This window comes from Muntiacus reevesi, chromosome 3 (assembly GCF_963930625.1).
Source record: "Muntiacus reevesi chromosome 3, mMunRee1.1, whole genome shotgun sequence".
Taxonomy (NCBI): domain Eukaryota; kingdom Metazoa; phylum Chordata; class Mammalia; order Artiodactyla; family Cervidae; genus Muntiacus; species Muntiacus reevesi.
In genome coordinates this window covers 11,995,809-12,019,218 of record NC_089251.1, presented here as the reverse complement: position 1 = coordinate 12,019,218, position 23,410 = coordinate 11,995,809, and the positions used below count along the sequence as shown (strand labels likewise).

At 40.9% G+C, this 23,410-nt stretch overlaps 1 protein-coding gene across 8 annotated transcripts in view; it reads right to left on the bottom strand.

Annotated features, from left to right (window-relative positions):
• STRBP (spermatid perinuclear RNA binding protein) overlaps nucleotides 1–20,629 on the bottom strand; it is a 148,123-nt gene extending 127,494 nt beyond the window's left edge. For 7 of the 8 annotated variants that reach the window (XR_010662293.1, XR_010662294.1, XM_065928487.1 and 4 more), the window contains exon 1: nucleotides 20,476–20,629. The gene's annotated coding sequence lies outside the window, so the exon portion shown is untranslated. Of the gene's footprint in view, nucleotides 1–16,649; nucleotides 16,735–20,475 lie in introns of all 8 variants that reach the window. The other variant, XM_065928489.1, reaches the window with a different exon arrangement.
• Between the last annotated feature and the right edge of the window lie 2,781 nt (nucleotides 20,630–23,410).

Sequence of the window (23,410 nt, the reverse complement as noted above, 5' to 3'; positions counted from 1 at the left end):
CATATTGCTAAGTGAAAGAAGCCAATCTGAAAAGGCTATACATGTATGATTTCAATTACAGTCATCCCCTGTACTCAATCCACTCATTCACGATACTCAAATTCACTGGTATCCATAGGTTCCACATCTGTGAATTCAACCAAATGAAGACTGAAATTCCAAGGTTAAAGACCCACAGATATGGAGGGCTGACTGTGTATGACACTCTGGAAAAGGGAAACTATCACTGGAAAAACATCAGGGGGAGGGATAAATAGGTAGAACACAGGGAGACTTTTTTAGGATAATGAAAACTATTCTGTATGATATGGTGGATATAGATGTACTTGTCAAAACCCATAGAACAAATAACACAAATAGTGAACCCTAATGTAAACTATGGACTTTAGATAATAATGTATCACTATTAGTCCATCAAATTTAACTAGTGAAAGATATTAATAAAAGGGGCAACCAGTGAAGGAGAAAGATATATATGGGAATTCTGTATTAACAGGAAGTTGAACTCTGCTCACTTTCTGCAAACCTACAACTATCCTAATAATAAAGGCTGCCAATTTTCCTTAAAAAACAGTAGTAACATCAAATGCTAGTAAAGATGTAGAGAAATTGAGCCATTCATACATTGCTGATGGAAATGTAATGCTACATCCTCTCTAAAAATCAGCAGTGTCTTATAAAACCACCGTATTCACCATACAATGAAGCAATTGCACTCTTGGGCATTAATCCCAGAAAAATGAAAATGTATATACAAAAACCTGTATACAAATGTTCACATTAGCTTTACTGGTAACAATCAAAAACTGGAAACAACCCAAACATTCCCCAATTAAACAAACTGAGACATTTCTATCTACCATGAAATATCACTCAGCTATAAAAAGGAACAAACTATTGATACATATAACTACTTGGATGGATCTCAATAAAATTGTGCTAAGTTTAAAAAAAAAAGCCCATCTTAAAAGATTACATACTGTATGATTTCACTTTTATTTTTTTATTCCACTTTTATAACATTCTTGAAAGATCAAATTATACTAATGGGTTTTTATTGAATATATTATTTCTTAACAATAGCAAGAGAATATACAATTATCTCAAAATAAGAATTTTTTTTACACTCCAAAGGTAAAGACATACTCTCCAAAATCAAGTATTTCCCCTGGGTGGGCTGACAAATTTCCCAGAGCAGTGGGTCTCAGGCTCAGATGCACATAAGAATCACCTCTAAGCATTACGATGCTTAGGCAGTATCCTAGACCAACTCAATTAGAATCCCTCAAGGTTTCAAGTTTTTTTAAAAGGTGATCCATACTTTTTAAAGCTCTCAGATATTCCAGTGTGCAATTAAGATTGAACATCCGTATCTGCCAAAGTAAGATAGTCATTTCAAAAGCAACCCTTACTGCATGCCAGGATTATTAACAAGAGTTAAGGATCTGGCCATTAACAATTTGCTAAAATCTTAGCCACAAAAACCTTTTCACTGATAAATGGAAACTTAACCCAAATCTCACCCATCTTCCAGAAACAGAAGACTCAAAGAATTAATCCAAGAAAGATAACAGTTCATTATGATCTATTTTTAAATAACGCCCTTCCTTGGTAATGGGAGTCTGAATCAGAAGTTGAGTACTAGGTTCATTTTCATCTGTGAAACTTCTATAAATATAAAAGTGGAACCATTAATCTGGCTTTCCAAAATCTTTCAAGCAAAAGGTTACCATATTCAAGATTTAACCTAAAATCAAAAGGAGGGATTTGAAACAATCTCAGGACTTTCACAAATTTAACTACCTACACACAAACCATGAAGCTTTCCTGGTGGTTCAGCAGTAAAGAAGCTGCCTGCAATGCAGAAGAGGCAGGTTTGATCCCTGGGTTGGGAAGATCCCCTGGAGAAGGAAATGGTAACCCACTCCAGTATTCTTCCCAGGAAATCCCGTGGACAGAGGAGCCTGGCGAGCTACAGTTCACAGGGTTGCAAAAGAGTTGGATGCGCACACGCACACACACACACGCACACACACACGAGCCTGGCGAGCTACAGTTCACAGGGTTGCAAAAGAGTTGGATGCACACACAGACACACACATGCAGCATGAGAACAAGGCAGAGAACAGAAACATTTCCGATGAACTGCTCTTCTCCACCTGCGTGTAAAAAAGCAGCAGTGGCAGCATCACACACACACAGAGATCTAACACTAAACACCACGTAGGAACACTGCACACACTCAGACAAGCCCGCATACCACGCAACTCAACACGTCTGGGTAGCAGTGGCTAAGAAACGGAGCAGCATGGAGACTGCAAGGATGTGGCAGACTGATTTAGAGAGATTCACATCTCCTTTGCCTTTAATTTTGCCTGTTACATTACCCAAATAGTTTTTGGTTTTAGGTTTGTCTGGAGTTTGGGGCAGCGGGGGATGATTCCATTGTGTAAATTATTCATTTAAAACAGACCCTCAGTCCAGGTAAGTTAAATAAAACACACAAGAATGCTATAAAAAAATTCGACAGCTGTATGTTGCTTAAAACATTAAAGTGATAAGGTCATTTTTAAATATGTGTAATCTTTTTACAAGTTCAGAAGAACCACAAATTATGGAGCTACAAACCACCAGCTATTCAAAAGAAAATTGTAGCTTATAAAATATTGGCTGACTGCCAGTACAAATGAATTTTTTTTCCCTCAAACCAGCTTTGTAAGCCACAATACTCTTTCAAAAGTGACTATAACCATATTATCCAATCAAAGAGTAACGTATTAGACAGTAAAGGTAAGTTAATTCTTGGCCTAAAACAAACTGTAAAATCCACAAATTGTTCACCAACATAGTAAAATACCACCTTAGAAAACTTCAATTCATTACTATTTTACCATAATTTAATCAAGTAACTAAGTAAAAATTACAATAAAAAATAAATTTGAAATCCAAATACCAATCAACACCTTTAAAAAGAGAAGAATAACCACCATCCAACCCCTGCTTAAAATAGTCATCCTTTGAAAAATCACAAAATCCCCACTACAATCCAAAAATATTTCCTTAAAACTCACTGACCAAACAGAAACATAAAAGAAAACACTTTGGAGACAGACAAGGGTTCAAATCCCAGCTATACAACTTCTTAGCTATTAAGTCAATTAACCATTCCAGGCCTCACTTTTCTCATTTATAAAATGGAAACACCACTGCTCACCTCACAGTGAAACTGTTTGAAAGATCTAAAGATAGATCTAAAGATATAAAAATATTGGAAACCAGACAATACTACGGAGAAGGCAATGGCACCCCACTCCAGTACTCTTGCCTGGAAAATCTCATGGACGGAGGAGCCTGGTAGGCTGCAGTCCGTGGGGTCACTACGAGTTGGACACGACTGAGCAACTTCACTTTCACTTTTACGCATTGGAGAAGGAAATGGCAATCCACTCCAGTGTTCTTGCCTGGAGAATCCCAGGGACAGGGGAGCCTGGTGGGCTGCCATATATGGGGTTGCAGAGTCGGACACAACTGAAGTGACTTAGCAGCAGCAGCATACAATTCTACAAAAATAAGGTAACAATGTGAGAATAAAAATATATACTGCAATTTAATTTTGCAAGCCTAGATTAATTACTCTATATGAATTCTCCAGTCTAGCTTAACTGACATAACAACTATCTGAACTGAATAAGTATCACACTTTTCCCTCATAAAGACAATGGCCTCCTCTCTCCCTCACCTACTTAAAACTCATTCTACCCAACACTGTACATGTCACACTTGTTACAGAGAACACTGCATTAGTTATCTTTTCATGACATTATATATCTAACCTCTCTCTCTCGCTAGACTACAAACTACTGAAGAAAAGGAATCAATTTTCACAGTGTACATCTTTTGCCGTGTTTAGTCACTGAGCCTGTCTGAATCTTTCGCGACCCCATGGACTGGAGCACATCAGGCACCTCTGTCCGTGGAATTTCCTAGGCAAGGATGCTGGAGTGGGTTACCATTTCCTTCTCCAGGGAATCTTCTCGACCCAGGGATGGAACCCACGTTTAGTAGTACCTTAACACAAAGTGTTATCTATAAAAAGCACTTAAATAGTCAATGACCAAGTCACTGCACTTCAAAATTAGCCCAGTTTTTATTTCAAGGAATATATTAAGATAGTTTCTGAGAATGAGACTTACACAACAATCCGCTGCATTTTAATTTCCAGATTACCCATTATTAAGTTCCAGTCTGCTTATCTGGTCACTACCTTTACTTTATCAATTTGTCTAACTCCACAGTTTCTCTAACTGTGATCCAGGGACCTCTGGAGGTCTTCAAGACACTTCCAAGGGTCTAAAAGGCCAAAAGTATTTGTACAGAAGTACTAAGGCATTACATGCCATTTTAACTCTCATTTAAACTCACAAGTGTAGAGTTTTCCAGAGGCTACAAAAATGTATGGAGATACTATAAAATGAAATATATTCATGTTTGCAAGTTCAACATAATTTAGCAAACCAATATTTTCCAAATGACCAACGTACGTGTTACAAAATCACGTATCAATAAAGATCCATCCGAAATGCAACAGATCAACAAATTTTAAAGTGACAAATATAAAAAGCTCACTGATCTGGTTTCAAAATCCATTAAGACACTACTATTTGTCAAGTTCTAGTATAGTACTAAAGAAGAATACCCAAAATTATCAGAAAAGGCTATTAAAATACACCTCCCTTCTTTCAAATTCAAATCGGTGTGAAGCCAAATTCAACTAGAACAATACACCACAACAGACTAAATGCAGAAGCACCTATCAGAATGCAGCTCTCTTCTATTAAGCTATACATTAATGAGACTTGCAAAAATGTAAAGGAATGCTACTCTTACTATTTTGTGTTTTGAAAAATAGTTATTTTTCAATAAAAATACATCACTTACAGGAAGTGGGGAAATGGGTAGATGTTGGTCAAAGGGTACAAAGTGGTAGTTATGTAGGATGAATAAGTCAATTAATCTAATGTCAAGCATGATGGCTATAGCTAATAATACTGTACTGGATACTAGAAATTTGCTGAAACAGCAGATTTCAGGTGATTGCACCACCAAAAAAAAGGTAACTACACCAAAGATGGATATAGCAATTAGCTCAACTATGATAATCATTTCACTAGATATATGTTTATCAAAATATCATGCTGGGTACCTTAAATATATGCAATTTTTATTTTTAGAAAAAGTCACCAAATAACATATGGAGTATGAGAGAGAGAAAATTTATAACTGCATAGAAATAGTTATAGAAGAATACATGCTAAACTCTTGACCACAGGTACTGGAGTGTGCATATGACAGGAATGAAATAATTTTATTTTTTATTTTGATTCTATATTACTTTAATTTGCATGTATTACTTTTGTAACTTGAAACAAAAAATTTAAAACCTAAAACTTAAAACATTTATTTACACATATATAATTTAACATTTATTTTAAATAATTATATACATTTTATCATATATAATTTCTAATAATATAAATTTCAACAGATAAAACTCTCATAAACAAGAGATCCTTGGGGTCCTCAATAATTCTTAAGTATATAAAGGAATCTTGAATTCAGAAGTCCGAGAATTGCTAGCCTAACTAAACGCAGATGGATTCTGGTGTTCCATTCTATTCCCATTTTCCTTGGGAAATGCCCAACGCTTCCAGGAAGGAGCAACGTCAACACCGTACAACGTGGAGCAGCTCCGGAGCGCGAGGAGTTCTCTCTCATCTGCAGTGAGCAGTCCTCTTACGACAACTACTAGATTCTCCAGTGAAAGGATCTGGCAAAAACATTAACCATTCTCATTGATTCCCATTTCATAAAGAATAATCACTTAACCATATGACCTGTTTTAAGTAATCAAGAAAAACAGTACAACATAACAGAGCCCTTGAGTCCATAGCCTATGCCAGGCACTGTGCCTTACTAACATTACCTCCTAGTCCTCACAGCCCCACAAAGTGTGACAGGGCAGGGGAGAGATTCAGACGCTCTTGACAAAGGTCATACTGTTAATAAATGGTGGAATCAGGAAGCAACATCAGGACTGAGTGATTTCAAAGTCCAGGGCTCTATCCACTCTACCGGGTTAACCCTGAGCACTAGACTGGAAATCAGACTGTCACTTGCTCCCTGTGTCCTGAAGCAACTCACAACTTCTTTCAGCCAGTTTTCTCATCTACAAGATAAGTTAGTTGATCTCCAAAGATCAACTTTGGAGTTATCTCCAAAGTCTCCTCCACAACTAATACTCCTGGATTATAATTCATTACAACTTCAAGCCTACAGTTTATAGAGTAAAAAGCCTTTTTGTACGCTTTTCTGAACACAACAAGAGAAGCGAAACAAGTAATGGGGAAGTAATGAGTAAAATTAATAGACTAGGATATGGATTTTCATACTTTAGTATTAACAGTCATCATAAAATATACTATAAACGCTAAGTAGGCACTTGGTACTTCTTTCACTCCAGGCAACCAGTACTTTCTTGTCTGACATAAGCTTGGGCATTCAGCCAGCAGACATCTCTGAAGGTGGTAAGAACCTGTTAGCATGCAACACATGAACACCTCACCGAAGGACAGCTATGAGGGCCAAATGCCTCCTCATTAGCTTGTGCAGGGAGCACCTTCTAATCTGTGAGGTAAATTATACAATAATCAATGGAGATATTTGCCAAGCATTTCTGAGAAAAGGAGGGCAACCTGCAGGAAGTACTGAAAACTGACACATGGCACTTCAAAACAAAACACAAAACCCAAGAAGGAATGTATGGATTTCAGAACTGGGCACTTTACTATGAGGCTGTGCTGTATTTGCATTGCACTGATATTTGTCTAGGCTACCAAAATTTAGACTTCCTTCTACAACAACTACAATCTGAACACAGTTTAATGCGTGCCAGACACTGTGCTGAGCCCTTTAGAGACATCACTCTTTAATCCTACTTGGTAGAGTTATGAGGTATTATATTATTTTTAAGGTGAGAGAATGTCTTAGAGCTAGTAAGTGGCAGAGAAAGGATTTGAAATCCGACCAACTCCAAAGCCTGTACTCTTTATGATATGTTTTTACTGGTTCCAGAGTGAAAAAACTCATCCTGGTCAAAGGAGAAAAAATGATGTGTAATATCTGAGCCAAGTTATTATATAAGGGCATTTTAAAATTTTTAAATAAAAAGTTTTTAAGAGCATGGAATCCATTTATATAAGTACCTACTGTTTAGATATTAGCAAAAGTCACAGGGTCACTGTGGAAAATCTATACTTCTTTGGATAACTATCAATACACTTAAACTCAGGACATTTGAGATGGCTGCTGTTGTTTCAGCCTATATTCTTATGTTCACAAAACCAAAAAAAAAAAATTATTTTGTCCAAAATAGCCAGGAAGCTATCTTTTACATTCTTTTCACTCAAAATCCAGCAGATCAAAGCAAATTACTCCAGTGCCTACTACTCAGGGGAAAAGAAGTCATGTCATCCAAATCACAGTAAAAAGCAACAAGCTTTAATGAGGTGACTTACTAGCCCCTTTGAGGGGAATAACTGAAAATTGGCCTAGTAAAGTTCTTTCAAATTTTAAAAAAAGATATAATTAGGGTATTTTTCAAGAGGGGTAAAAGTGTAATTATAAAATCCTTCAACACACACAATTTGAGTTACTCTTTGGAAGTGAACCACCGCTTTTTAAAAGTATCTAAAATGGAAAAGTCAATCAAGTTCCAATACTGTTATGACTAGTCATTACTCAAGCAAATCAATTTACAATTTTAAAAAGAAAGTAACAATTCACAAAAAAATAAATGAGAAGGCAAAAAAGAAAAACAGAATATCTAAGAACACACCTCAGAAGCTACACTGCAATCTCTTCTAATTGTATATATATGTTCATTAAAGGGTTCCAAAGGTTATTCCATCTTTTGCTTTTCCCATATGGAATACAGGTATCAATTGGTCAGGAGAAAGTGGTTATTACTACAGACACTACCAAAACCAGTGAACTCAACTACTCCCCTCCTCTTATACACCTTCCTGCTAAAATAGTCCTGGCCCACCCCCAAATAAGACGATCCCTTCCATTTGTTGCTGTTAGCCAACTTTTGGAACCAAAATGGATTCAAAAAACAAGTTCACAATTTACCAAGTAAGTAATGCCAGAGTTACTGATCAAAGCCTTAGTTTTCTCATCTGAAACAGAGCAATCTTTCTGAAAGACTAGTGTAAAGATTAGAGGTAATATGTATAAAGCATGTCAGCTATTAGTGTTGTTAATCATAATGTGACTGACACTTTCTTTGTAATGCTGTTGTTGTTGTAAATACAATATGTCCACTACTAAATAATATAAAAAAAGTTTTCTCTTTCTGGCAAATCAGAGATGGGTGACCTCTAATACAAACCTGCTATTGCTGACCTGGTCAAAGTAAAGATTTTTAATTGTTTAAAAATTTTTATTTTAATCACTTAAATTTTTTTCAAACTGCTTAATGGGTCAGGGGTTTCACTTTGGAATGACAGAAATGTTTTGAACTACTTGGGGTGAATGGTTGCTCAACATGTGAATAAACTATATGCCACCAAATTGTTCATTTTAAAATGATTAACCTAAAAACAATAATTGTCAAAGGAGACAAGGGAAAAAAAACCTTAATTGTTCTTATTGAACGTCATTAGATGTCAGCAATGTGACAAGTTAAACTAAGTTTATTCCAAGTTTTCTGGTCTACATTTCTAACACGGCAGCTTGACACGGTGGAAGGAGTCCACACCTGGAGATCAAGAAACCTATTTCTCATCCTAACTCTGCTACCAGTGAGGTGTGTGATTTTGAACAAGGGCCTTAACCACATCTGTCAAAGAACAAAGCAAGACTAAAAAGATTCTTACAGGTTCCTCATAAGATTATTACACTCTATATTCTTGTCAAACAAGTGAAAATTGCCTAAGGTTAAAAAAATTATAATATATGCTACATCTGCTAAATTAACTACCATATATACAATATAAGCACCTCCTCTGGACTGAAAAATTTAAGTTATCCTGAACAGGAAAACTTTCTCATTTCAGGGTAATTGACTCCTATAGACTCCTATTCACTGGAAAGTAAGAACCGACTCTGTAAGAACAACGCCCCCCCCCCAAAAAAAAAAAAAAACAATGCCAAAACCATATTCACTGACATTATGATCTAAGCATAAACGAGAGATGACTAATGTGGTAAACTCAAGGTCACCATTTCAAACCAAGCTGGTGAAGTTGCAAGTTCTTAACCAACAAACTCAACGATGCCTTTTTATTCAACTATTTAAAAATGCACCAAGTATAAAATTATAAATATCATACATCATTAGACAGTCTATAAATAAAAACTGTATACCTTAATCAACATTATTTTGCAAATAATTCTTTTTTCCTATAAATAACCTTGGGGTTAAAAACTCCTCCTACTACAAGGTTCATGAAAATGATATAAATCTAAAAAGACCTTATTCTTCAATTATTCTTCAATTAGCCTGGAATAGAAGCTAAATCCTCTTGTTATCTTCTGGTATTTTGTTAAGTGTAGGTTGTTAAAGAATTGTTTTGGAAACTAACACCTTAACTACCATTAATTAACAGAGAAGGCTAGTCTTCCTCTTCTACGCCTCTGCCTCTAAGTCCTAAGAGGAAAGAAAAGGAGAGGTATGGCCTCATCTGCAAACCTTTTCACTCAAACTAATCTCAACCAAGTGATGAAGGGAACTCTGTTTTCCCTGCTAAGATATCCACAGCCAATCAATCAGCAGTAGAGGGGCATTCAAAGGGTAACAGTTAAATTGCTTCAAGCTGCTAAAGTGCTTTACAACTTAGAGAAGTTTGTCTAACAAACTTCATGAAACAAGTGGAGCCACTCACAAATCAAAAGAAAAGTTTGGATGACTTTAAGTTTCCCAAATCAATTATCAAGATTCAGACCTCAGAAACAGTTTCCGCAACTGAATCACTTCTCTGTCATTAATTGTATCAAAATGAAGGCACAAAGCCACAGATACACATCCTTTCTAAAGATTCCTGATTTTCTATCAGAACAATAATCACCTACAATGTCACCACCACACGTGCAAACTGAATATCAAAACTAAAGTAAAAGTGTCCGCTGATCCCATCTCTCCTGGGTTCCCGATTTCTCTTCAGGGCACCCCAGCCTGACCTGTCAACTACACTTGAAACCTTGTAAGCTTGGAGCTCAGTCCTCACATCCAGCGACCAAGTTTCATCAGTTTCAAGGCATCCTTTTTATACCCATCTGCACTACCTTTATCACATTTTTCCTCAAACTGTTATAATGGCATCGTTAATCACTATGTGTGTTCCGGCCCCTCTTTTCACATAAAGTTGTCAAATTCATAAAGAAAGCTCTAATAATGTCATCCCTCCACTCTTGCTCAAATCAAAACCTTTCACTGAAGCTTCACTGTCAACAATAAAGTTTGAATTCCTCATTCTTACACTCAAGACCTTTATCGGTGACTCCAATATTCCACTCCAAACTTACACTCCACCAATTCCTTTCATATTCCCCTATCTTTAACCAATTGAACCACTTTGTTTTTTTCCATAGAAATCATTCTTATTTTGCCAGTGCAGTCCCCTCCATATGGAATTCTCTCCCTCTTTATCTCATAATCTAATCCCAATTTTTACTTGTGACTCAGCACAGGAACCACATACCACATCTTCTCTGAAGTCTCTCCCTTATTTCTTGCTCTTTTAAATTCCTCAGCCCTTTTATCTCTTAAGTACTTACTTTAAAAAATTTATAGATATCTCAAAATCATACCATCACCTCCCCTCATAGACTAAATTTTTGAAGGCCAGGGTCAATGTTTTATCTTTGTATCCCCCAATGCAACTAGTACATAACAAGGACTCAAAATTATAATGAATAAATAATAAAGTCTATTAGCAGTCTCAAGAAAAGATATTCATGAAGAAAACAGGAAATACATCATAAAAACTTAAAGGTACACAGCATCCATGGGAAAACCCAAAATCCCAACTATAGCATCCTTTACCAAGGGACAGACTATAACTAATAAAATAATAGTTCACTGAACAAATACTCAAGTGCCTACTTAGTGCTGGGCACTATTCTAGACGCTTTAGAATCTACAGAACACAAAAACATTAATCCTTGCTTTTAAGGAGCTTATATACACTAATGAAGGGGGAAAGGCAATGAACAAAACAAGCAAGCAAAATATACCATAAGTTAAACAGTTTAAGTGGTGTGGAGAAAAAGAAGGTGGGAAAGGGAGGGCAGGGAGGGCCAGAAACAGACGAACTGCCACTGCAACAGAGTGCTAAGAGAAGATCTCTGGCTTCCTAGGTGGCACAGTGGTAAAGAATCTGCCTGCCAATACAGGAGACGCAAAAGACAATCCCTGAGTCAGGAAGATCTCCTGGAGTAGAAAATGGCAACCCACTCCAGTATTCTTGCCTGGAAAATTCCATGGACAGAGGAGCCTGGCAGGCTATAGCCTGGGCGTTGCAAAGAGTTGAACACGCACAGGCACACACACTAAGGCCTCACTGGAAAGGCGAGATAGGCACGAAGACCTGAAAAAGATGGAGCCACCCATATATCTGAGAGACAGCATTCTAAGCAGGGCAAATAGCAAATACAAAGGACAGGAGACAGGAATATGCCTCTCCCGTGAGAGGAACAAGAAGGCGACTGTGGCAAGAATGGAGTAAGCAAAAGAAAAGTTCAAATGTCAGACAGGAAAGATGGGATCCAATCACTTACTGCCTTAATAGAACCTGGCCTTTTACTCTGAGAAAAGATACGGAATCCCTGAGGGTTCTGACCAGGAGGAGACAAAAATGACTTAGCTTCTTAAAAGAATCATTCTTGCTAGAGTACTGCAAACAGAGGGCAAGAGTAAAAAGGGCCGCTGTAGTAATTCAGAGGAGGTGATGTACACTTAAACCAGTAGGGTTGATGAAAACTGCTCAGAGTCTGGATATACTTTGAAGAAAGGACTGGCAAGATTTCCTGGTGGGTCAGATGTGTGTGAGAGGAAGAGAGGCAAGGATGACTCCAAGTTTTGGCCTGAGAAACTGGAAAGATAGAGGAATCTGCTATTTACTAAAATAAAATGTGGAAGACCACGAAAGAGGCAGAGGAAATAGGGAATTTGGTTAAGACAAGTTCAGTATGAGATGCCAACGAAATATCTAAGTGGAAGTGTCAAAGTATGCAGTAACCTGGAGCTTCAGATAAAAATTTGGAACTTATTGGCACATATACCATATTTAAAGCCATGAGGTTGAAAGAGATCACCAAGAGAATGAGAATAAAGAGCAGAGATCCCATGGGACAGTCCAATATTAAGAGGTAGGAGTGATACAAAAGAACCAACAAAGGAGACAGAGAAGAAGCCAAGGAGGCAGGAGGAAAACCAGCAGAGTGTGGTGTCCTAGAAACCAGAGCGTACAGCATTTCAAGGAAGGAGGCATCAACTGCACCCAGTGCTGCTAACAAGGTCAAGTAAGAATTAAACGTGGTGGTTGTGACAACAGCAGGGATGGAGTTGAAAATTTCACTGTAGTAGGTTCAGGAGAGGACAGGAAAACTGAAGATGAGCAGAAACAACCTTTTCAAGAAGCTGAAAAATTGAGTTGTAGTTAGAAGAGACAGTGTGGTCAAGAAAAGGTCATTTTAGAAAAATAATAAATGAAATAACAGCGTATATATGCTGACTGGAATAAGCCAGTAGACAGGAGAATAATGTTGCTACAGGAAGGAAGGAAGAATGGATATGATTTCAACTGTTACAGAATTTCACCAGAAGAGACAGATAGCTCGATAAAGAGAAATTTTACTAGGCTAGTGGGCAGTAATTCCAGAGTACCATTATCCCTTGTGATACTTGAGAAGGGAGGAGGGCACCCCTTAATTCTAATTCACATGCCAGAGGAGGCTCAGAAGACAGGTTGGGCCATTTACTGAGAATCTTCATGTTAAGCATTTTGTATGTTATTTCATTTAAGTTCAAAATAACTTCATAAAGTATTATCTTTATGTTACAGATAAGGAACCAGAAGCTCAGAGAGAGCTAGTAATTTGATTAACACACAAAGCTGGTGAGTGGTAGAGCTGTTTCAAATTCAGTTCCTTCTGAGTATTAGATAAGGAATTATTATTAATTTAGAGGGTTAAAATAGTTTGTGAGGTTCTCTTTACGGTTCTGATCTGCTAGAAATATACACTGAAGTATTTATGAACAAAAGTATATGATGCCTAAGATTTGCTGTAAATACTCCAGCAAAAACAATGACAAACAGTGACCGTGAATGAGGGATGGATGAAACAAGAGGAGCATCTTGCTGCTAACTGTTGAAGTTAGCTGATGGGTATACGGACATTCACTGTACTGTTCCTTTTTATGTACCTCTGAAAATGCCATGATAAAAAATAAAAATCCAGGACCTCCGAGTCAAACTGCTCATTACTTCAAAGCCTGTCCTTAATTTCTGCTCAATCCTCCCTTCAAAAAATGTCATATGCTTCAGAGCTTACAATTTTCTTATCTTCTTTAATCCTCACTATAACTCTGTAAATTAGGGGTTTTATTCCAATTTTATACATGAGAAAAGAGATCTACGCCTAGTAAACAGCAGGAGCAGATCTCTGGGCCAAGTTTTTCTGTGTCAAAAACATTCTTCTACTACGCAATAGAGCAACCAAGCTTGCACAGGGTCATCTCTATGCCCACCTATAAGAAGACTCCACCCAAGTCTAGCCTTTTCCCTCAGATTCCCTGCCACTGCATCATCCTAGGACCCTGTGCTTCCTAAGAAGGACAAGCATTACTCCAAGTAGACCTTAAAAAGACCCTAAAAGAGGCAGGTTTCAAATCTGCCCAGTCATCAACCTTCCTTGCAAAATGTGGGGACTCTCAGGAATTTGATGCACAGCTTCACAGAGCGTTCTGAAAGTCTCTCTCTGCTCTGGGGTCAACTCTTGGTTCCTCCATTTCTTTAAATGTAACACTCTGCTGTTCACTTACACAGCTACCACAGGGACCAAAGTCCAGGTATGTGAACCCTGAACTCTAAAAATAAACGGCACTACTAAACAATAATGCTGACCAATTTCAAAAGCCTACTTTGTATAATTCCACATTTACCCCAAAGCTGGCTTATCAGAAAGTATCATGGTTAATACTCATTTTTAAGATACTATCTTTTAAAAAGCCTCATCACTAGTATGTGTATCTGTTCTTCCACGCAAACCTTGGCATTATAAGCTTATTTACAGCTTACATCAAAAACAACCAAAAATACGCATACCTACGGTGCCAAATGCTTATTCTCTCCAGCTGCTAACCTACATTACCAAAACTACAATACCTTTCCCCTCCAGTTCAATAGCTTTGCTAACTAAACCTGAGTTGTCCAGGGTTAAGAGCTACCCAGTATCCCATGATTCCATTAGGTTAAAATGTAGATTGCCTAAGCTCTATAGAAGTCTGATCACTGCATAATTAGATGCAATGTTTGAGATTTACCTGGAATTATAAACATCTTAAGAATGAACTGCCTTCATCTTAACTTTCAGAAATAAAACACTTCATCAGGTCACCACTACCCAGCTATCTTAAAATATACTGATTTTCAGGTAGGCTGACTGAACATAGGTAAACACAGTTATAGACTCCATTTCCATGTTTAGGGCCAGTCTATCTAGGGAAGGATCTGTTCTTTACTGTTGAAAACAGTAAAGAAGGATCTGTTCTTTACTGAGCTCTACTAAGAAATCTCAGGTCTGGCACAAAACATGCCTTTAAGCCTAAAGTCAAGATGTGTTTGCTGACTTAAACGGACAAAACAGATAAGCAACACAAAAAATAAGTAAAAATCTAGATAGTCTTTAGGACAATTATTTTCTGCTTTATGTCCATAGTATTAACTATTAAATTCAATTTATAAACAAAATGCTGATCTAACCAACTGGATATTGTGTTTCCCAGCACCTGGAAAACTGCAAAGAACAGGGAAATGTGCAGGTGCAGTAAGAAACTTCATCTTATCCATGACCCAGAAATGCCTTAGAATTTATCACTCAACCTGCTACAGAATTCTCACTTTTCAAATGGAAATGAACCATGAAGTCACACAATGCAAAGCTGTGATTTTATTACTGATATAATCAACTGTACCCTTTCGAGTTGTGCTAAAGTTAACTAAAGAAAGCAGATGTTCTACATAGTGTTAGTTATATCAGAAGTTAAGAGAATTTGAATACCAAATAACTAAAATTTAAAGCTGCTTCATTCACTCTGCAACACACATATTGTTGAGATAGATACCATAATTCTCAAAAATGATACACTTATAAGGCAGAAAACCAATACAACACTGTAAAGCAACTTTCCTCCAATTAAAAATAAACTTTAAAAAAAAATGATACACTTAAAGGACCCTCAAGACAAGAAATAAAAGGCACGAAAGTGACAAATCAGGCCCTTTGGTCACCTTATTATTTAATGCATGACCTAAAAGTTAAAGAATTGCAAATCTTTCAGGTTCAAACCATTTAAGTAGTCAGCTCACCGTTAATCTGGTCTCAGCATTTTATCCTTTCTATTTTAACTGACATATAAATTTAACATACATCTCTCAATAAACAGTTTTCTAAAATTAGACTGAATTATGAAGCCTCTCATAATTACCTGTCAGAAACAGTTTTTCTACAGCTGAATAAATTTTTAAAAACAAGCAATTTTCCAATAAAAGGATCCATGCAAAACAAATGAAAACAGAAGAGCAGTAAGATGGGTAATGGTGTCCAAAATGTTATAAAAGGTAGTAAACTACTAAGAATAAATCAGCTTGCATAAAAAGACTATTGTCAGGGCTTCACATATTACCAAGCTCAAGCAAATTAATGCCTAATAAAGCAACTTACTATTTACATTTTTGCAATGCCAATCAGGACCAAAATCTGGAGGCTTTTTACAACTAATAAACCAAATAAAACATTTAAAAAGCATTTAAAAATTATTCCCCCACAAACAGAGCATAACCTGTCAATGGGCTTAGTAATGTCAAACAGATACAGTAATTATTTGCTAACTAAAACTTGAAAAAGGAAAAAGTATGCAATAAATCTGAAAAAAAAGGCTTAATGCCACTAGAAGCAATAGCTCCATTTTTCTGTTCAAGTCACTCAGAATTAATCAACTTTCTACAAAAAACCATAGGGAAATGTATTACATGTATTATTTCTAATTTAGAAATTGAATTCTCTGAGACATAAAAAACATTCTGTCTCTGGAAATTCACACTTAGAACTCAGAATGTCTCTCACAAGTTTCTGCTCAGACTCAAGAATTCAAATCAGCACCAATACTTAGCTGCACAAATGAGCCAGGAAAAATCAGTAGACAGTACAAACAAACTTCAATTTGCAGATATCTCTAATATTCACAGAAGTTTCATCTCTATCCAAGTTTCTCACTACAAATTAGCCCACCTAATGCCAAATTATTATTTGACCAGGCTAATACGAAATAAAGAGTCAAAGAAATAACAGCTATTACCCCTACTTACATAGTGCTAACCTTCCTGAAAGGTTTAAACTTGTTTTATATAAACCATCTCAATTCTCCGGGGAGGCAGATAAAGAGTCAGGTTTCTGGAGGAGAAACAAGCACAAAGGGATTAAGTATCTTGTCCAGCAAGTCACCAGTGAAAATAAAACCAGACCCAATTATTTAGCCTACGAAGTCTAAACAACCTGCTTGCCTTGGTTCATAAACTTAGGATAATATTTTAAACTGCCTACAAATTATCCCAAACCTTAGAACTTCACGGAACAATACATATAAATGGAACACTAAACCAGAATTGAATATTTTGAACAAGAAAGAACTGCTTGCTCCAAATCAATTAAATGAACCAACACAATGGACTTAAAAAATACAAAAAGAAAACAACAGTCAAATGGGAAAGAATTTTCAAAGGTCACTCTATTCATCTTATATCCTTACTGCACAAATTCTCTGCCAGGAAGCCAAAGGGGTCAAACATGTTCGTTATAATTACATTAAATACACATATCAAATATCAAAACACTGCTAAGAATTTCAATAAAAGGCATTTATATTTTTAAAAACTTTGCCCTCCAAAACCAAAATCTTATAGCAATGCCTTTAGAGCATTATTTTGCTGCCTTCATGATACACTTCAAATTTGGATTTTAAAAATGATTGGTTTCCAGTTTATTTTTAAAATATTTATACTTACAGATAGAGATTACTTAAAATGTGGTGTTCTGTTCAGCCTCATTATGTTTAGGCAAGATTCCCACTTCCACTCAAACTTATTTGAACTCACAATGGCTGCATTATTCAAACTAACAATTTAGATACTTCCTAAATGGACAAAAGAAGAAAACTAATCAACCCAGAAAGCTTCCCAAGGTACCAAAGAGGACCTTTCATGTGAGATCATACTAGGTACCACACGAAGCCCACAAAGCAATAATTGAAGTTACATCTGCAACATGATGAAATAATTTTTTTTTTTTTTTGCAAAATCTGACAAGACTGAACCTTCAACTGTCAAAAAGGAAATCGCTTTCCAAGATTCTAGAAAACACTGCTTACTGAGGCAGTCTCAAAGCAGTTTCCTTAATCCTTCCAAATCCCAAAGAATCTAACACAAGCCACAGAACACTGAACAAGACCTGCTGAAAAGTCTGTGTTCAAACACCTAAAGGTTATTTCACATGTCCACATAACTCCCAAAGTCTTTCTGCAATAAAGCTACACCACACTCCCCAACTCAAATTAAAATAACAGAAAATCCAAAAGCCTCTATTAATAAATTTTACTCTATTTGGGAAACAACCGAGGATCTGTTATCTCTACCTTGAAAGAGTCATAAAGCTCCATTCCTGCCACTTTTAGAAGCTGGATGTATTTAATACATTACCTCTGTCAGCCTCTAGTAATGGGGTGAGATATTACATCACTCAAATGCCTGAAAACTGCCCTATTACCCAGAAAACACCAAGGTATCTGATACACCGCACCAAGGTATCCTGTTCTCCCTCTGATACACAGCCCTCAAACACGCTGGGCCCTGCTCTCTTGCAGAATCTTCACAAAGAAGCCTGCCCTGAACCTGCTGCAGTCCTGCTCCTATTCATTCCAGGTGCGCTCCTCTTGACCCTGTGCGGCTCCTCTATTTGCCCATTCATCAGGTCAATGCGCTAGAACGATACTCCACCCACAGTTCCTCCAACTTGGGAGTGTGTACTCAGCTCTCCCTTATCCCATCCCCATTCACTGGGTTCTGGAACTAAAATCAAGGCTTCCTGATCTCTCTGATCCTAGAAGCATGAACTTTCATATGTGGTAAAGGGCTTAATGTCCTCCATTTTCCATTAACATCATTCCAGGATCCACACACACACCCTCACACACTATCCAGTTCCTCTAAGGCAACAATTTAATCCTCTCCCTTTAGGTTTTTTTTATCCCCAAATTCTACACTCTGCCCTTCCATATACTTTCACTGACCCAAAACATGGTGGCTCCTTCAGTCTCTCAAGATCCAAAGTTTTCCAGTCTTTCCTCACACTTCAGCACCCACTCCTTCCACACTCTTTCAAGCAGCCAGTTTTCCTAATTCTCTCCAGCCTGAATAGTCATTTCCTGCTCTAAACCTGGGCATCCCACTTCTCCCACCACCACCCCAAACCCAATATACAACCTACCCCTTTCTAGTCACAGACATGTCTACACACATACCCTCCTCACCCTTTCCTTACCCCACTACTACTGGTCCTAGGCATTTTTCTACATCCTCTACCCAAAAATATCCTCTCTTCCCCCTTTCCTTCCCTTTGTTCCCCCCCACCTACTTCTACCAAAGCCCCCAAACCCATGCCTCTCTCCCGCCCACACTGTACAGACCTATATACTTTGAACCTACCCCTACCGCACCCCTCTACTCATCTCCCTTCAACACGCACCACCCACCCCCTCTCTTCCTTCTCCCCAACTTCCCTCCACAGGTCCTGCCCTAGAAACACTTCCTTCCATCTGTCCTCACACCTCACCTACCACTCCAAGAACATTTCCCTCCCCTCACACACACCTCTGGCCCTCCACACTCCACTGGTCCCCTCCAAGGTCTCCCCAACCCTTAAGTCCCCTCTCTTGATACTCCCCACCCTCATTCATACTTCCTGGAGAACTCACGCTGACCTCTACTAAATGCCCCAGCACCTCCTCTCCGTCCCCACCACCCTTCACTACCGTCCGGACTTCTCTCCCAAACCCCTCAAACCCAGGCCCTGCTCCAATCGCCCGCCCTCTACTCCTCTCCCCCGAGCGCCTCACCAGATCACATACCTGCTTCTCCTCTCACATGCTCTTCCTTGGCAGGGCCCATCTGTCCAGCCTCAGCACCCTCCTGCCTCCTTCCTGGACAGACCCTGTCCTCACATCCCTCACTCGGTCTCCTGAAGTCTCTGGGCCTACCCTCCCGTTCCTCCTGCCTGAACACCCTCCGTTTCCCTCCCCATCACTCCAGAGACCCTCCTTCCACCCACCCCACCAACGTCTTTCCACGCTCACCCTGCCACACTGCCCCGAGCCGGACACCTTCTTCCACGTTTCCCTTCACATTTTTGTCCACGGTCTTCCTGCTATCTGGCCCCACTCCGTGCCCCTCACACGCAGCCCCGGCCGGGACATCCGCCTCTTCCTTGCCTCCCTCGATTCCTTCCAATCCCATCACACTTGCCCCTGCCCTTCCTAAACCTCCTTCACACCCTCCCAAACCCCTACAGGCTGCCCCCACTCGCTCCGGCCCCCATGGGTCCCCCGAACCTGCCCGAAGGGCCTCATCCTCCAGTGGGCCAGATCCCTCCACCCTTCCTTCTCACCCAAATCTGCCCACACCCTCCAGCCGCCCCCCGCAGCCTCTCCCCCAGCCCCTGCCCCCAACGTCCTCCAACACCTGCCCCGAGCCCTTCACCCTCCATCCTACCCAGAGCCCCCAGCGCCGGGTCTCCTCACACAGCCCACGCCCTCTCCCCGCTCGGGGCCGGGACCCTGTCCTCCCCCCACTCCAACCCTCCACAAAGGTGAGGAAGACTGCCCGCTGCCCTTGCCCGAAGCGGCCAGGGCACCGCAATTGCGGCGGCGGCGGCGGCCACAATGCCGGAGCCACGGGGGCCGGGATTGCTCCCTGCTCTCCTCCCCGGCCGCCGCTGCCGCCACCGCCGCCGCCGCTGCTAAGGACGCACAACAAACAATGCGGGGCCCGGGCCGGCACCGCCAACCGCCTCAACCGCCGCCTCAACCGCCGCCCGCCCGGGACGGCCCGCCGCGCAGGCGCCTGCCCCTCCGCCGCAGCCTACCCGCACCGCCGCGCTCTGCCCGCGCCCGGTCCCTGCTCCCGCTCCGCCGCCGCCGCCACCTCGTCAGCCTGCGTCTCCGGCTCCTCAGCCCAGCGGCGGCGGCTGCGGCGGCTGCTGCTGCCCTGGTGGCGCTCGCGGCTCCGGTCTCCGCTTCGGCGGCGGCGGCGGCGGCTAGCACGTGACGCCGCCGAGCGCGCCCATTGGCCGGGCCAGGGGGCGGGCCCCGCGGCTGCTGGGGAACGGAAAGCCCGCCCCCTCACTCGTCGCGCGCCCCCTCCACGCGCGCTCTGCCGCACCTGAGAGCGCCGGCCAGCGCCCGCCGCCGCCGTGCCGCGCCGCCGCCTGCGCCAACTGCGCACCTGGGAGCGCGCAAGGAGCACACGCTGGTGGCGGCCGCATACACCTGCGAGGAGACGCTTACGTAAACTGCGTCCCTGCCTCCCTCCCGGCGGCAGGCCCCCGCCTGCGGCAGCACCTGAGCTCTGCTGCGCTAGCAGCGTAAGTTCTGCGGAGCGGGGACGAGCTGCGGAAGGGAGGCGAGGGAAATTCACGGAAACTTCGTAACGTCCGAATCTGGGAGCGGCTCCCGGTCGCCGCTAGGGCGAGCCGGCCTCTCCCGCCCCGCGCCCCAGTGCGCGGTACCGCCGACCCCAGCGGCTACGCAAATGGAGTAGGTGCCGTAACACCGCCCCAGGTGGAGGAGGGGGAAGCTAGTGAGCTTTGACTAGTTAAGAGGTTGAAACCCAGCCTCCACCCCGCCAGCACCGACCAGCTGTGTGACCTTGACCAAATTACAGAACCACTCTGATCCTCAGTTTCCTGGTCCGGGAAACTGGGACAATAATTCTGATTTAGGAGTTGCTACAGGGATGGAAGAAAGAAAAAAAGAGACAATAGGTGAAAAGACAATAGGTGTGTATTCTTCTCACACAGGTACTAGCAGGTACTGAGCAGAAGTTGCGTTTTAGTCAGCAACCTCCTCTCCTTCCACCCCTCAGGGACCTCCCTGGGACTGAGCTGGGGCCAGGGCTTCTCTGACCTCCTTAGAGTTAGGTCAGACTTTGGCTGAACCCTGGCCCAGCAGTGCTGGGGAAGAAAGGAAGATTTGCTTTTTATTTTACCAGTCATTATCTGGCACCTTCTTGGCACCCAGCATTCTGCCAGTGAGGTTGGGCCCCTGAGTACCTCCTGCATGACAGGTGCTGTGCTGGGGGCTGGGATGCACAGGTGAATGAGATAGGAAATTCCTTGCCCTAAAGGAGTTTCCAGCCTTGAGTGAAAACGACCTGACCACTCAGTGCCAAGCCTTGGAGAGCTGGGGGTACAGCAGGGATCTCCCACAGCAGCCCTTGGGGGCCCTTCCGCCTTTTAAACATACTAGGCCCAAACATTCTAACACTTTGCTTCATTCACAGAATAAAGTGTAAACACTCTAACTCAGCTTAAAAACTTGAGTGATCTGACCTTAAGTTTGCATGCCCTTTACTTCCCCTCCTCCTTCAGGCCAACTTGACCCTCCAGTCACATTGAACTTAAGAACTGTAGTTGACATAGTATGACACTTCTGAGCCTCCTGAGCCAGGTGCTAGGCCCCAAATCATTTTCAACACCCTCTTCCCACCTCCAACCACCGTACCTTTATTTATCCTCCTGAAACACTCCTTGGTGTTCTTATCAGCCATCTCAGAATGTATTCTCCCCAGAACTCCTTAGCTGCCTCCAATGCACTGTCTAAACTCCCTCCACTTGGCACAACAGCCCAATGAAATGATGAATTCTTATACCACTAGACTGTAATTTCCCTCCCCCCGCCCCTCCACTGACTATTGCCTTCCTGGACTATAAGCACCTAGAAGACAGGGTCATCTCTCTACCTGGGTAAGATAGGGAAGAAGTGAGATGAGATCTTTTCAGGAAGACCATGAGTCTGTTAGGGGAAAGAGGGACAAGCTGCAGTGAAAAAATCTGGGTTCAGGGTATACTAGCTGTGTGACCTTGGAAAATCAGTCTCCCTGGGTCTTACTTATCTATCAAGTTAGATGATAATATTGCATATGTAATATGGTTATTGTAAGGATCCAATGAGAAATATATCTCAAGCACTAAGTATGATGCTTGGTACTTGGTAAAATGTAAAAATGTTCTTAAATAGGATTGGACAGCCTTAAGTATTCAATAGTATCTCTTATTTCAGTATTTTTTTCTGGGGGGTGCAGCATGGTAGGATCTTAATTCCCTGACCAGGGATCAAACCCATGCCCCAGCAGTGGAAGCAAGGAATCCTAACCATTGGACCGCCAAGGAATTCCCTCCAATATCTTTTTTAACTTAAGTATAACTGATTTACAGTATTGTGTTAGTTTTAGGTGTACAGTAAAGTCATTTCAGTTCAGTTCAGTCACTCAGTCGTGCCCAACTCTTTGTGACCCCATGGACAGCAGCACACCAGACCTCCCTGTCCATCACCAACTCCTGGAGCTTGCTCAAACTCATGTCCATCGAGTTGGTGATGCCATCCAACCATCTCATCCTCTGGCATCCCCTTCTCCTGCCTTCAATCTTCCCAGCATCAGGGTCTTTTCCAATGAGTCAGCTCTCTGCATCAGGTGACCAAAGTATTGGAGTTTCAACCTCAGCATCAGTCTTTCCAATGAATATTCACGACTGGTTTCCTTTAGGATTAACTGGTTTGATCTCCTGGCAATCCAAGGGACTCTCAAGAGTCATCTAACACCACAGTTCAAAAGCATCAGTTCTTCAGCCCTCAGCTTTCTTTATGGTCCAACTCTCACATCCATACATGACTACTGGAAAAACCATTGTCTAGATGGACCTTTGTTGGCAAAGTAATGTCTCTGCTTTTTAATATGCTGTCTAGGTTGCTCATAGCTTTTCTTCCAAGGAGCAAGCGTCTGTTAATTTTCATGGCTGAAGT